Here is a 17,030-nt window from a genome sequence, read left to right as displayed (position 1 = left end):
GTCATGAGCACAGCTCAACCGTGGCTCATGACGGAGTGGCTCCGTCATGAGCACAGCGCCACCGCGCTGCCCCCAAACCCCCACCAGCGCGAAGGGGTTAAGGGTAAAAGCCCGATAGTTGGTGTTGCTGTGGTCTATATTACACCTGACACTAGCCTTACAGACCACCACTAGTTATTGATGCTGTGGTCTGTAGTAGTACACCAGCTTCCTCACCAGCACTATAGAACCCGCTAGGAAGAAGTAAGTGAACATTTTTGTGTCACTCAGTTTTTCAGAACATTTTTTGTGTTACAGCTCTGTCAGGACCAATGAATAGAATACATGATTACATAACGTATAAGACTGCAGACACCATATATGTACAGGTTTCTATGGTAACAGCAGGATTAGAGACCACTTCCTGGCCCCATATTCTCTTGCGAAGCAAGGTCTTTGTTACTTGCTTGAGTGAACACCCTAGTGCCCTCCAATTCCCTGACTTCTCTCCAGAATGTATTTTTAACGGCCCAGACATACAGGAGATTAAGGAGGCATTTTACCTTGTCATCTAAGAGGCACTAGGGGACGAGCTTGTGCTTGACCACCCCACTTCCTTGACCACTGATACATAAGGGCAGCACTATATATATATATATATATATATCACTAGGAGACACAGATGAGCCATGACGAGCAGCAACCAGTTGAGATAGTTATACATATACTAGATGACAGAATAATAGCAGTATACAATCCAGTCACACATACAATAACTACATTACAGCCTCATCAAAGCAACTTGATATCACTAGCGTGGGACCTGCTGGGAGTCACATTTACACGGGGCACTGAGGTAACAGTATCTGCACTGCACCTTGTGCGACTACACCTCCCAGTACCAGCCAATAGACCTACTACACGGAGCCAACCCCCTACACTTGAGGGGCCACAATATTCACAAAGCTCCCCCTCTGTGGGGGACACTCAAGACATACCACTGCAACAATCAACGGTGTCCTCACCAACAGCATATACTATTGAAGACTCCTCCACAGAATATATCCAGTCAGAATATATCCAGTCAGTGGGAAGTGTAGTAAGCAACGGGAACACTGATCTTGCCCACCAGCACTCACCGACATCATCTCCTTCAAGCACCAACAGCCTAGGGCGGCGGCGAGGTTCCCAAGATACCCACGCCCCATTAGGCTGTGGACATCATGCATCATTGCTGCAGGCACTCCACGACCCTAACTTGCCCCTGGTTTCTGAACGTCACGCACCACAGCTGCGTGAACAACTCCAGCAACACCCCTCGCCAAGTATCACAGAGCAATTACAATGACACCCTTCCCCAACAACACACTACCCATTATTGTGGGCATATTTGCAAAATCATCAGTTAGGAGGAGAATAACATTGCCAACCCGCTACCACTGATCACCCTCCTCACCTCAAAAACAGCTTTAGGGAATGAGCGAAACACCCACACAATATCCAATATCACAGATCACGGTACATATAGTAAACAGGTTTTGTTGCTCTTTCTGAGGATACTTCAGCATCTTTTGTTCAGGTCCCATCCCTAACATGTACAGTCCTCTTGACACTGCTCTCAGCTCTGGGGATTGACGTGACACATCGGCAGCAGGTAAGGCTGACAGTAACACCCAGTGGTGTTTCACTGTCACTCATTTCCACAACATTAAAGAATATCGGCTACGCCACTGCAACACGTGATACACAACTTCACAGCTCAGGAGAAGCGCATCATGAAACATTGTAGAGAGCTACACAAATTCACACATAATATGCTACACCGATGGCCAAGAAAAGTACATTCAATAGAGCAGTACTAGACCACGCTGCAACATTCCTAATAGTGAAGTACTCCGGTAGCAAACTCAAAAAAACGCAGAGATACGCTGACTCTGTGGAATGTCTTAAAGGAAGATGACAAGCCAGCCCCAATGCCCACGGCACCCCCACCAGCTTACCACCCAAGTGGCATGTATACAGAGACTGTACTCAAGGTTGAGCTAGAGCCCTAATCCAATGACAGGGCAGCCATAGGCCATGCAGACATCTCTGTCCCGGGTCCCTCATCCGATTGACAGGACAGTAGCACAGAGAACGCCCAAGACCTACTATCATTGCACGTCCAAAGCCCAGTAATGCAGGGTGCAACATCAGGAATGCCAGGTTAGATTGACGGGCTATTTAAGATAAAACTTATACCAGCATCAAACTCTGCAGCTCCTCAGTCAGAGAGCGATGGGGCCTCTAGTGTTTCACAGCACAGCTCCCCTATGTCGCTTCCCAGGCCTAGCGCCACGGCCCCCACATTCTTCACTGAGGATCATGAACTCCTAGACACAGCAACCAGACATTACGGCCCCTTCCTCACTCCCAAGCAGCAGCAGTTTCCTTCTAATCCACGGACTCACTGTAATGGGCGGCTGCCCCTTAACACCTTTCCCAAGCGAAAGGAAGAGCACTCTCTGAAGCACCCGCTAACATTCAATGAAGGAAATAGGGATAGCGAACTGCATCCCTCTGAGGCAGATATTAGCAGATGGGGAACAGAGCACGACTTATTTCAAAGAACAGGTAGAGGGGCAGGGGACGTGTTATACGAACAGCGCTCCCCCAGCACCACTGACGCTAACGCAAGCGTCTGGCGGTTGTCAGTACAAGTAGACAAGGTAGGGATAAACTCACTGAACTACTGGATGGCATGGGCCAAATTGGTAAAGAACACTGACTGACACTCAATGCATTGGCAAGTGCTGCAGGCCCAGCGGCTCCATTTAGTAGTGGGGTCCCAACCATCCCACAGCAGGTACCATTGATAGACTTACATCAGGAAGCCCAAAATGTAGCCACACCACAGATCAACACAACAGCTACCTTAAATACACCCCAAGCAGAGCCAACAGTTATTAGCAATAGCTCCCAAATGACACCACCACCTGTGCTCATACCTCAGATATCACCGCCAGTAGTTGCACCACCCAGTACCGCGACGCCACAGCTAGAAATAGATAAATTGGACCTCTCAAGCGCAATTGAACGGGCAGAATACAGGAGGAGAAGGCAGAGAATAATAGAGGCAGAAAAATTGGTGGTGCTGGATACAGACGGGTGCCCAGATGACCTCCCATACGATTATAAGGTCTCTAGCTCAGCACGCCTGCGTGCCATAAGGAACAAAAACGTGCACAACATTGCTCTCAGCAGCATATCCCGATCAATAACTAACGGCCTGACACCAAATGAGATAGTAATACTTGGAGAAGGGTCAGACCTCTATGTCAATCTGTGGAAATTTAGCTTGCAAACTGAACATTATCTGCGCCATCTTGCCTCTCCCCAGCGCCACGCACAGCGAATGCACGGCCGCCATTTTAGGCACCCCACTCCCTCCCCGCTCATTCTCGATCGCCAGCGCTTTCCCCTGGCGCTGCGAACATCCCCCCGCGCGCCGGCCACCCCCGCTCTCTCATACACGGGCCATAAACCCTCTCCTTCTGCGCGACCCTGCTACGGAACCACATCCGACCGACATCCCATACATGGTCATGCCGCTCCTTTGATAACCCCCTTCCTCTGCGCTCCATTGTCCGAACTGGTCCCAGGCCACCACCTAGCCCTGCGGATGCAGTTTATTTCCCCTACTGTAAGGGAAACACCCCACATCAAAGGGATTACAGTAGATCAAAGCCCCTACCCCCTGAGACCCGGCCGGTTGCACACACCCCCGGGAATTGGCGGAATTCCCTGCTGCGCGATAGCCATCTCCTACTGCGGGAACTCCTACTGTAGCTATGTGTGGGATCGGATCTGAGCCGGGGCTTCAGGGGATGTTCTCTCATGCATCAAGGGAATCTCAAGAATGTACTATGTGAAATAAAGTAATAAACCGGTGTATAAGAGACCAGGTCTCAGAGATGCAGTTAGAGCACCTCGTGACGATACCTTGCTGTCTGATCTGATGTGTTCTGCTCCGACGGAATAAAACTTTGTTTCCTGCCTTCCAGTCTCCGGCGCCTGCCTCTTTCATTGGTAAATTATCGAGTGGTGTGAGAGGCGATTACCGCCGGGCAAATACTTGAAAGGTTATCGACTGAAACTGCCGCTACCATTTAACAATTGGCGTCCCAAACGTGGGGCCCATCAGCGACACGTGGATCCAGTGGGAGAGGTCCCGACGACAGAGTGAACGACTGCAACGATCGGGAGAGCTCCTGCCCAATAGACCCTCGTCTGGCAGCCGATCATCCGAACTTCACTGGTTCCGAGCAGACCTCTCTCGAGTGATCTACGGTCCTGACTGAGAACCATCAGGAGTGCCGCGGCAAATACGGAGAGTAGAGGACGATCGGGCGCTGGAGGCGGAAGACGAGAAACTGTCCACGCGGTCCGGGTAAGGTCGTGATACACGACAAATTGCGAAATAATTGATTGATTGTCTGAAACTTTGGAATACTAGTATTGCTCATTGATTGTGCTCATTGATTGTTCTCTTTGAGATATTCGCTGTCTACAAACGGGGAGGAGTAGAAATACTCTCTCTCTCTCCCTTTGCAGATAGTGAAGGGTAGGTAACGCAGACTTTTGTCCCCGTTGAAATCCGTCGTGCCTATCTTTATCTCCCCACTGATTGATTGTCCGAACATTGATTGTTTTGAAGAATAGTGCTCTTTGAGATATTCTCTGTTTGCAAATAACGTAGAATAGAAATATTCTGTCTAGTCTTTGCAAATAGTGAAGGGTAGGTAATGCTGACTTTTGTCCCCGTTGAAACCCGTCATGCCTATCTTTATCTCCCCATTGATTGATTGATTGATTGTCCGAACACTAGTTGTTCGATATTGGTTCTTTGGAGGTATTCTCTGCTTACAAATAACGAAGAATAGAGATATTCTGTCTAGTCTTTGCAAGCAGTGAAAAGATAGGTAGTGCTGACTTTTGTCCCCGTGTGGTAAATATTCTTTTTACCTTGACTGAATTTCATACTGAATCTGAAATAAAGTAGAATAGCTCAAAATAACAAGAGGCAGAATCCGTGGTATAAGAGATTTTCTGAATGGGCTTTATTTCAAAATGGCCGACTCGAGTGGCGGCCTTCAGGTTCCGTCACCACGAGGGTTCAGGAAGTGAAGTACAATACTTTATTGACAAGAAGTAACTTTTATAGCTCATACATTACAATGAAATGAATGCAAAAGGCGTAACAATTGATAAGAGAAATGACAGAGTGGTACATAATCGAAACTAGGCGTAATAAGGAGCAGAAAGAAACATGATTGGCTCTGATTATCATGCATAGGTGGATCTATAAGATAATACTTAACATAGATGCGCGCGCAGCAGCATGACGTGTGATTGACGTGCAACTAGGGGGTGAAGGGGACTTGACATTTAGCTCTACATGTGGAGACGAGAAGTCTGGGGGGTCAAGTCAACCTAATCCCAAATCATATCTAACATCCTATGTTTAGAGAACTATGTTATCCACAAGAAAAGACTCTCGGACAGAATCTATTCTATACTGACTGTGTGTGCGTGTACAAGCGTCTAAGTGTCTATATGAGATGCGAGGGGCAGAAAACTTTCCATGGCAACAGGGCTATGAATTACTTGCAGGAGGACGGAAAAGCCGAGTCCTTTGCTTGTGAGCTAAAGGAAATGTTTACCTAAATCACTGGACAGGAATGCATCGGCTGAAGAGCAAAGTAGATAATTCGAAGGTGAAATACAGCTTCTTGGCAGGCAGGCAAAACTGGCCGAGGCAGGCACCGTTAGCTGCACAGGGAGTAGGACAAAGTTCATGGATACAGATGCGAGCTCAAGCTGAAGCTGTCAGAGACAGAGAGCAGGGGAGGCTTTGAGGACAGAATCGGGCCTACTTGCCTGGACTGTAAAAATGGAGTAACTTAGCCATATAAAGTCGGTGGCCTTTCATACTTAGGAATCGAATATCCAGCCCATTGATGGCGGATCTGACAGAGAACATGTTGACGGTGGACGCACATATGTTTGCGTTTTGGAAACTGGAACTGGAGGGAACATACATGTACTTGTGACATGCACATAGAACCGTTGGGGTCCAAGATAGGGGACATAACTGATCAGGAAAATCCACATTTCCACATTCCCTCCTTGTCCCCTACTTGCCCTTCAAGAGATATCAATCTTCATCATTCCATCGATTTGCTCATGGAGCATCATTTCTTCTTCCTTCTTCTTCCGGCATTTTGAACGAGAACCTTGATATGGAATGCATGATGTGGCACACAGACCACAAATCGCTGGTCCACATTGCAGGCATAAACAACAACTGAAGAGCATAAGAAGGCCAATACCTAGGAAGGATAGAACTCTCCATCCCCAGGCTGATATCACACTCCAAAACCACCCGGACCACGTCCAAGTGCCTGGATTCTCGTGTATCTGGCTCACAATCTTATGAAGGCGTGTTATAGCTTTATATACAGATGGCGAATTTTCTGGTATGAATATGCAGCAGCTGGATCCGATGACCCTGCAAGCTCCGCCCCTATCGGCCAGGATGACGTCAAGGACAAGACGATTCTGGAGAACAACAATTCTCATCACTGATTGTTCCTCTGTCAGATTGCCTAGGGCGGCTATAGTCTCGTTTACTACAGCTTCGAGAGTCTTGGTTAGTCTACGTATCAGCTTACTATTTGATATTGTACCTATATAGGGAAAGATGCCTTTATTGAAATCTACATACTTGTCCCATGCCGTCTCAGTATAATCGACAACTGGGAGATCTCTTCGCTCTCTATTGTGTACTAAATGAACATTCCGATAATAATCAGGGGGAGCTAGGAAAACAGGTGGCAGAAGGAATGCTATGTAACAGGTACCATCCCAATCTAGAGGCAGACGCATATATGCCGTCTGACCACATATAAAGTAAGAATGGCGAGAAGCTCTAAATGAAGATTTACCTTGATCACTATATTCTACTGTAGTAACGCATTGGCTATGGCCCATATGTATGGAACCAACTTTTCTTACACATAATTCACCCTTAACTGGAAATACTGACATAGTGGGCAGAATTAGTTCAACTTCGGATTTGACATTCAGAATCATAAGATTAGGTGTAAAATTACCTAATTTATACACTTCATTTTCTAGATCAGTTCCTGTTCTACTGGGGTGACCCTCCTTATTAGGATGACAGACTTTGAATAAAACTAGATTCAGATTTCCCCATATCCAATGTTGTTGATAAACTGCTGTGTCTGGGTCTATGGAATTTAGTAAACTAAACCATGCTCCACAGGAGCCATTGTGTGTGAACGGATGTGGAAAGAAAGGCAGAACTCCTTTGTTATTCTGATAGGGAGGGAGTCGGCCACACACCCAACAATTGGTGGCATTACTAGTCTGATGGGAATGATGTAACATACTAATGAAAGTGTTATTGCGCAGCGCAAGTCTATAAGATAATTCATGTGGCGGTAGGTCACTAAAAGAATGTTCAGTAGCAACATTATAAACATGTCTAGAAATAGGATGATATATGTGCAAAATCACACTCGTAATAATTATTAAAACACTCAATAAAAACAAAATTAATAATGTCCTCATACAGTAGCTACGCAGTGATTTACAATACGCCTGTCGTTTCAACATTTCTCGGGTATTTTCTCTACTCAGGTCCAAGGGATACATGTCGGAGACAATTCAACCGCTTCACCTTGGAGAGGACTTAAACAATCAAATTGCTCGACTGTTTGGGCCTAAGTTTTAATTTATAGCACTGAGAGTCATTCTGTTCAACAAAAGGAAGTTTTGAATCAGTCTGTGAGGGAGTGCAGGGCACAGTGTCTATATCCGAGGATAGTCCATGAAATTTCTTAATATGGCTGGAATGTATCCAGCCCTTGCGGCCCTCAACTTTCACGGCTGTTCTTGTTGTCAGCAGGACTAGCTTCGGTGCTTTCCACCTGGGCTCCAACTGGGTCTTCCGATCAAAATTTCTCACAAACACCAGATCCCCCGGAGCAACGTCATGGGGTTTCACCTCAGTGTTGTCAGGAAAAGCTGCAGCTACCTGTGAACGACAAGATTGTAGTGCAGACATCAAGGAAGCCAAGTAATCTGTCAGCATATTACAATTAACATCAGTTATTTTACGTGGTATAGGCGTCCCCCACATATTTGGTGGTCTTCCGAAGATCACCTCATACGGGGATAGCCCTGTTCGAGAGTGTGCTACCATTCTTATGTAAAATAGTGCAACTGGTAATGCTACTATCCAGTCAACACCTTTCTCCTTACATATTTTAGACAATCTGATTTTCAAAATTTGATTATGTCGTTCCACGAGACCTGCTGCCTCGGGGTGTCGGACACAGTGGAATTTCCACTGATATCCCAACAAAAGTGAGACATGTTTCATTAATTCGGATGAGAAAGGCTGGCCGTTATCTGAATATACAACACGTGGTAAACCGTACCGCGGGAAGAATTCTCGAACTAACTGTTTGGCAGTAGTCGGGGCCGTGTAATCTGAAACCGGGTACGCCTCTGTCCAACGGGACAGAGCGCAGACAACTACCAGAACATATTTGAATCCTCGACATCGTTCCATCTGGATATAATCCATTTGGAGCACTTCAAAAGGATGGTCAGGAGTCTGGAATCCACCCTGTTCTACGGGAACACTTTTTCCTGGGTTGAACTGACAACATATCATACAGGTACGGACTTTTTGTTTAGCTGCTGCTCGTAAATGTTTGTTGAACCAAATGTGTTGAATGCTATCTAGCATGGCTTTCTCTCCTAAATGCGCTGGGCTGTGAATTGTAGCTATAATGGCTTGGACCATAGAGTCAGGAAGAAACCATACAGATTTCTCCTTTGTCATCCATCCCTGATCTGTCTGGATCCCTCCTAGTTCAGTCCATTTCTTTAATTCTTCTGCAGTAGCATGTGTCTGTATGTCAATTACGTCAAGTGCGGGATCCTTAATTGTCATACACTGTGTTGGTGTCTGAACTATTGGCTTTGTCTTGTCTAATGTGCGATTCTGAGCAGTCTGTTTAGCTGTTCTGTCAGCTAAATCATTGCCTTGAGAAATGATATCAGTAACCTTCGTGTGTGCTTTACATTTCATAATCGATATGGCAGTTGGTAGATGTATTGCGTCTAACAAGGCATGAATGAGGGTTCCGTGCTGAATGTGGGCACCATGGGAGGTTAAATAACCTCTCTCTCGCCACAGCACGCCGAAGTCGTGTACAACTCCGAATGCATAACGTGAGTCAGTGTATACATTAACTTTCTTATTTGTGGCTTGAATACAGGCTTGTGTTAGAGCAATAAGTTCTGCTGCTTGGGCTGACAAAGTATCTATACAATTTGTCTCAATGACTTCAGTGTCTGTTGTGACTGCATACGCGGCCACTAAGTCTCCTGTACTTGCTCTCATGCACGATCCATCTACATACAACGTCAGGTCTGGATCTAACAATGGAACGTCTGTCAAGTCTTGTCTAGGTTTCGTCTTTATTTCAATAATTTCAACACAATCATGAGCTAGTGGGTCTGTTCCAATTACAGGTAATAGTGTAGCAGGATTCAATGTATTACACCGTCGGATCTCTATGTGTGGCTGAAACAATGTCAGTTCATAACCGGTAAGTCTTGCTATGGTCAAGTGTTGTGTTTGTGTTCGGTTCACAAGAACTTCTACTGCATGTGGTACTTGTACTGTCAATGGATGTCCTAACACTATGGCATCGCTTTGTCTGATTGCTAAAGCTGTTGCTGCCACTGATTTCAGGCACGCGGGCAAAGCCTGAGCTACGGGATCTAATGTACTGGAAAAATAAGCACATGGCTTGCGTGATCCTGCTTGATCCTGAGTGAGTACTGACAAAGCAGTACCTTCGCGTTCTGTGACAAAAAGTGTAAAATGTTTGCTATAACATGGTGTTGCTAAAACAGGTGCTTGACATAAAGCTTCCTTTAAGCTTTCAAAAGCTTGTGTATGTTCCTGAGTCCAAGGGAGAACAGTCGATGTGGCTGCCTCCTGTGTGGTTAACTGAATGAGTGGTTTTGCTAGAAATGCGTACTGAGGGATCCACTGCCTACAATATGAAGTGAGGCCTATGAAAGCCCGCACCTCCTTTTGTGTCTTGGGTGGTGACATGTTAGCAATTAACTGGATGCGATCTGGTGTAAGCTGCCTTCCCTCCTTGGACAGCGAGTGACCAAGATAAATAACTCGCTGGACACAGAATTGCAGCTTAGAAGGAGACACCTTGTGCCCCTTGTCGGCTAGAAAATGTAAAACTGTCAGAGAAGCCTTTTCACATTCAGGTTCACTTCTCGCGGTGATCAACAGATCATCGACATATTGAAGCAGTGCAGTATTGACTGGCATGTGGATACTGTCAAGTTCTCGTTTCAGTGCTTGGCTGTAGATGCTGGGGCTTTCTGTGAATCCTTGGGGAGCGCGTGAGAATTTAAAGCTGCGCCCATTTAAACTGAATCCGAACAAATATTGGCTTTCCGGATCTATTGGGACGCTAAAAAAGGCATTCTTGAGATCAATTACAGTAAAGAATGTTGCTTCGGAATCAATTGCTGTCAATAATGATGATATATCGGGGACCACAGGAAATTGTGGCACAATGCACTTGTTTAGTTCACGCAAATCAATAACCAATCGGTATACTGGCGGAGCAGTAGGGTCAGTTCGTTTAAGAATCGGAATTATCGGCGAATTACATACATTGGAGTCTGTTTCTACAACTACTCCTTGGGCAATTAACTCATCAATGATTTTCAGCAAAGCCACTACAGCATCTTGCGGTAACTTGTATTGTCGCATTCGTGGTAATACCACTCCTGCCTTGAGTGTAACTCGGTATGGTGTAATGTTCATGCAACCAACATCAGTAGGGCCTTGTGCCCATAGATGTGCTGGTAAAGTCTGTAGTCGGGGATCCATGTCTCTAGACACATAGTGACCTTTAAAATCACGTAAAAACAACCTTATTCCTCCCGGAGAACAACATATTATGGCTCCTAGGGCTTTCAGAGTTTTAATTCCTAACAGATTTTCTGGGCATGATTTAGTAAGCAATAAATCTGTAGTTCGTGTCAAAGGTCCTATCGTAAGTGGAAGAGGCTGTGATACTTCATTAACAATAGGTTTTCCTGAAAAACCAAGGGAAACATTTTGAGAGCCTGAGAGGGGTGCCCCTGGAACTTCACTACGTTTTATAGTTGTTCGACTTGCCCCTGTATCGAGTAAGAATTTTCTATCTTGACCTAATAATTCACTATGTACATAAGGTCCTTCTTGATCTACAGGAATCTCGATAAGCGGTAAGTCAACTTCCACCTCTAGGCTGGTTCATGCGTAACGCTGATACTCAGGATATTCATACTGTGCAGTCTGATACATTTGTCGTGTGGTGGTTTGTGTGGCAGTAACAGGCAACGGTGGTGCAGCTGGCACAAACTGTATTGGCTGTTGTGCGGCTGGCATGGCCTGGGAATGTGGCATAGCTCCTTGTTCATTCTGATCTTGTCTGAGTGGCCGTGATCTTTCTTGTGTTTTACCTATGGCGATATTGTGTTTTAAAACTGGACAATCGTGTACGTAATGACCTGGCTTTTTGCAATAATTGCATGTCCCTTTTACCAGTCCTGCTGAATCGGAATGTGTCATACCCTTTTTATGTCCTTCAGCCGGTACTGTCTGAGACACTAGCATTTTCATTTTTGTATCTTTCATACGTCTTTGTTCGTGTTCTTGTTCATCTCTAATTCTATTGTGATGATACTGTAACATTTGTAGCATTTGTGACGGAGTGTTACTTTGCCAGGTACTCTCGAATTTCAATATTCTATTCTTTACTGGAGGTAATGCATTTTCTACTAATTTTGTCACAAATAAATGTGGATACGACTCACTACTTGTTTTTATACCACTATTTATTCCAAAACATTTTTCAAATCGGGCATAATAGTCACTTGTGTCTTCATCATGCTTTTGTTTACAGGCCGTGATTGCACCCCAATCTTCCTTTTTCGTAGTTAACAAACGTGGCAGTACTTGTACTAGTAAACCTGGTAATGCTTTGACTTTATCCCCGAGCCCTGAACCTGCAGCTCGGGCCTTTTCTTCCGTTTCTAATGCTGTCCAATCTATCTTTTGGTCTCCCACTTCCCACTCTTTTTCTTTCAGTTTTTCATAAATACCAGCAGGTAAGAGCACCTTTAATATCGTCATAATATCAGGATAGGTATACTCTCCCATCAGCAACATGTCCTTAATTTCTCGGTGGAAACCCGCTGGGTCTTTGTCATGACTTGGTACTACTTTCTTCATTTCTAACAATTCAATTTTTGATATGGGTGTGTATACAAATACACGGTGAAACTCATTGTCTTCGCCTTTTACTGGGTGCACTTCTCGTAAGGGATTTTGTCTATCCATATAATACGGCGTTCTTTCTCTGCGGGGCAGCGGGAAAGAATCCGGATTTACAAAAAGGACATACTGTTTACGTGACACTAATATTTCTTTAATTAACTTGTTACTAGAACCTCTCCATCTGTTCGTGAGTAGTTCCGTTAATATATCAGGTAAAGGACCAGGGTCAGCATGTTGGCTCTTATATAGTATAAGGAGTTGCTGAATCATATAGATTCCAGCTAAACGTTGTTCATCTGCACTAAGGTTAAAAAACGTGTGTGCTACGGTCTCATCACCGTATTTTTCAGGACTGTCAATCCAGTGAACGGCTGATCTGGCCAATTCTTGCTCATCCATGGAATCGAGGAGGTGGTAACCCCTTCGTTCTCGTAGTAGTTTATCTGCGGCTTGGAACAGATGTTCAGGAGACTTTAAATTTATTACAGGCGTCGGATACGTTCTGCTATTATTTGGACATACAGAGTGTATGGGATCAGAAAAGCATCTAGTATTATCACAGGATCTTCCTCTGCCTACGTATGCTATGGTTTCTGACTGTCTTGCGGAATTCCCTGATTCGGAGACTTCATCTTGCTCGAACTCGTCTGTTTCCAATCTTTCTTCGTGAATACGTTCTATTTCTCTACGGATTTTTCGGCACATGGCTATTATACAGTTTTTCTTATCGTGTCTCCCTTCTGATATATTCTGGCTCCATCTTGTAAGAATAAGCATTGTATTCGGGTCTACCCCCGGACGGTCTTGATTTCTGATCACGCAGTTTATGAGGAAACGTAACAGTTCCCCCTGTATCTCTACTTTCTGGAATTCCATAGCTCTGTTAATACATTCTGGGTCTCGCCCTGTTTGGACAAAATGATATATGTTATCTAGATGCGTAGTCATTCCTGGTAACCTCGCTAAATACTCTGCGGCTCGTCTGATACGTAATGATGCCAGGACCATTTCGTCCTCTTTACCGACCACCGGGTCATATCTACAATCTATAAGGAGTTCCTTAAGCGTGCGTTCACTTACGAATTTGGGTGTACGTGAATGCGCTGATTCTTGAAAAACAAGTTTATTTATTCTAGGTGGCGTAAAAGTATTGCTTGCACCTCCCGTGGCCCCTTCAGGGGCGTCGGGTGTGAATGGATTCGTCGAACGTGACACAGCAACTATAGGTGTCGATACCACTGTAGAATCGATTGCGGGGACAGATGCGGAAACAGATGTGCTTGCCGGAGCTCGTGTCGGGACTTGCTGTTGCACGGGGACAGATACCTGATCCTGACGTTGAACCCCTCTGCCAAACGGTCTATGTGGTGTGGGGTTAGCATACTCGGGAGCTGCGTCATCTAGATATGAGGAAAGAAAAACATCTTCTGCGGTTCTGGGATGCCCTTTTGGATGTACCTTAATTGGAAATAATGGGGGTGGCAAGTCTTTTGGCATCTCTGGAACAGCCTTAGGTAGTCCTTCGGCTAGGAGGGGATACATACCACTCATAAGAGCGTTTCTTTGTCTATCTACTTGTTCTGATTTCACTCGGATACCTTCCTCAATTAATATATTTTCTTGAACTTCCTTTGAACTCTCTTTACTCCTCTCTTCTTGTCTACGTGCTTTTTCTGTACGTCTATGAGATTCTTTACGCCATAACTCAACAGCGTCTTTCTGTGACTGTCTGACTTTTCTTTTCCATAACTCTTCTTCCACTTTCATGATGCACTCTGCATCCCAGGTTCCCGCTGCGGGCCACCTTTGACTTTCCGGCAATCCCTTGGTATAATCTACCCATAGATCAAGAAACAATATGGCATCTAAGCCATGCTTGTGATACATAAAATGCCCTGGGGTGTCCCTAGGAGGAATAGGAACTGCTTCTTCGAGCACCCCTTTTCTGGTAGTAATCTGTCTTAACTTCGAGAAGAGCGGCATCTTGACAACGGATCTGATACTTACTCTTGAATTCACTTAATATGAAAAACACAATAATGAACGGTGAACAATGAACAATCATTCATACCACAATATGCAAGACATTTGAACACTTTAAACATTTAAACATTAAACATTTTAAAAATGACCGACGATGATGACAGTCTGCATAACTAATCACCAAGCTGAATTCTTGACAATAACTGAATACTTCGGAATACTTGATATACTGCTAAACAGTACATATACACTGCTAAACAGTGCAGACCGGATTTGTGTACCCAAATCCGTCTTGACCGGCACAACCTATGTGCTGTCAACACGCCTCCCCGGCGATGGTACTCACCGAGTAGCTCCTTGAAACGGAAGGCCTCAGAGAATGAACGGGACTCGATGACTGCGGACAGCGGACCCTCTGGACATCGGGATTTCGAAAACCTGGTGGGCCTCTGTATACCTCGGATCTTGCTCTCTCAGCTAGGCTCTGGTCGGGATACTTCGTACTTCTCACCGCCTCGTCTGGGTTGATCGCAGCCTCAGTCGCCCCCGCTTGACCGGAGGGAGCTTACAGGAAATCCTGCTGGTACGCGTTTATGGTCCGTCCAGCTGTGGCAGGAGACCGGGCCTGCAACGCACCGCCGGCGCGTGAGATGAGAAAGTGTCCCTGTTCGGGCGCCATTATGTGGTAAATATTCTTTTTACCTTGACTGAATTTCATACTGAATCTGAAATAAAGTAGAATAGCTCAAAATAACAAGAGGCAGAATCCGTGGTATAAGAGATTTTCTGAATGGGCTTTATTTCAAAATGGCCGACTCGAGTGGCGGCCTTCAGGTTCCGTCACCACGAGGGTTCAGGAAGTGAAGTACAATACTTTATTGACAAGAAGTAACTTTTATAGCTCATACATTACAATGAAATGAATGCAAAAGGCGTAACAATTGATAAGAGAAATGACAGAGTGGTACATAATCGAAACTAGGCGTAATAAGGAGCAGAAAGAAACATGATTGGCTCTGATTATCATGCATAGTTGCACGTGTGATTGACGTGCAACTAGGGGGTGAAGGGGACTTGACATTTAGCTCTACATGTGGAGACGAGAAGTCTGGGGGGTCAAGTCAACCTAATCCCAAATCATATCTAACATCCTATGTTTAGAGAACTATGTTATCCACAAGAAAAGACTCTCGGACAGAATCTATTCTATACTGACTGTGTGTGCGTGTACAAGCGTCTAAGTGTCTATATGAGATGCGAGGGGCAGAAAACTTTCCATGGCAACAGGGCTATGAATTACTTGCAGGAGGACGGAAAAGCCGAGTCCTTTGCTTGTGAGCTAAAGGAAATGTTTACCTAAATCACTGGACAGGAATGCATCGGCTGAAGAGCAAAGTAGATAATTCGAAGGTGAAATACAGCTTCTTGGCAGGCAGGCAAAACTGGCCGAGGCAGGCACCGTTAGCTGCACAGGGAGTAGGACAAAGTTCATGGATACAGATGCGAGCTCAAGCTGAAGCTGTCAGAGACAGAGAGCAGGGGAGGCTTTGAGGACAGAATCGGGCCTACTTGCCTGGACTGTAAAAATGGAGTAACTTAGCCATATAAAGTCGGTGGCCTTTCATACTTAGGAATCGAATATCCAGCCCATTGATGGCGGATCTGACAGAGAACATGTTGACGGTGGACGCACATATGTTTGCGTTTTGGAAACTGGAACTGGAGGGAACATACATGTACTTGTGACATGCACATAGAACCGTTGGGGTCCAAGATAGGGGACATAACTGATCAGGAAAATCCACATTTCCACACCCGTTGAAACCCGTCATGCCTATCTTCTCCCCACTGATTGGTAGTTGGTTCTGCCCGGACCGCTTATTAGAGGTGAACCATCCAGCTCCACTGGAGGGCACCCCTAATAAGGACATGTTCACTAAATATGGACTAGTCGCCGTAGCTTATACCAAGCTATGGCATAAATATACAAAAAAGGACCCCGAGAGTCAGTGGCCACTGATGGGATCCTTCGACGACCATAAGATAGAAGTGCTAGAAATAGCTCTGCGTAGCAATAAGACAACGCCTACTATGCTTGACAGTATTGGCATGTGGCGCAAAGAAGCAACGCAACGGAAAAAGAGGGAAGAAGTAAAAGCAGAAAAGGAATTACGAAAGGCAGCTCACCTTGCCGCTAGAAAGTTAGAAGAAGAAATAAAGGAGAGAAGGGAAACTAAACTAAGACAGGAGCCCGAAACATCAGGCCAGTACGCTGTTAGGACCCCTTCTTTGCTCTACCCTGAGTTATCCTCTAAGCAGCGAACGAATGACGAATTACTGTTAGGTCCCCCGATCATTTACATGCCCCCTCCATATGCACCCTCCCAGTCAGTAGTGCAACACCCACCACCCCCAAACACGAGCGAAAGCAGTACAGGGGCCTCGGTCCTCACGGCCTACACGCCGGCTGAGCCTCTTGTACTGAACCCAACGTCGGCTATAACGTTAGACGACCCAGGGATGAGAAAGAAAGAGTCCACCAGAATGAATCGACTAACGAAGGATGAACGAACAGGAATCGACAAAATAGTAAAGGCACTGGTAGGATCCTTTTTGACCTTACAAA

The sequence above is a fragment of the Triturus cristatus genome, chromosome 5_2 (assembly GCF_964204655.1).
Source record: "Triturus cristatus chromosome 5_2, aTriCri1.1, whole genome shotgun sequence".
Lineage (NCBI taxonomy): Eukaryota > Metazoa > Chordata > Amphibia > Caudata > Salamandridae > Triturus > Triturus cristatus.
The sequence above is the reverse complement of the archived record's forward strand: the minus strand, read 5'-3'. Positions refer to the sequence as shown.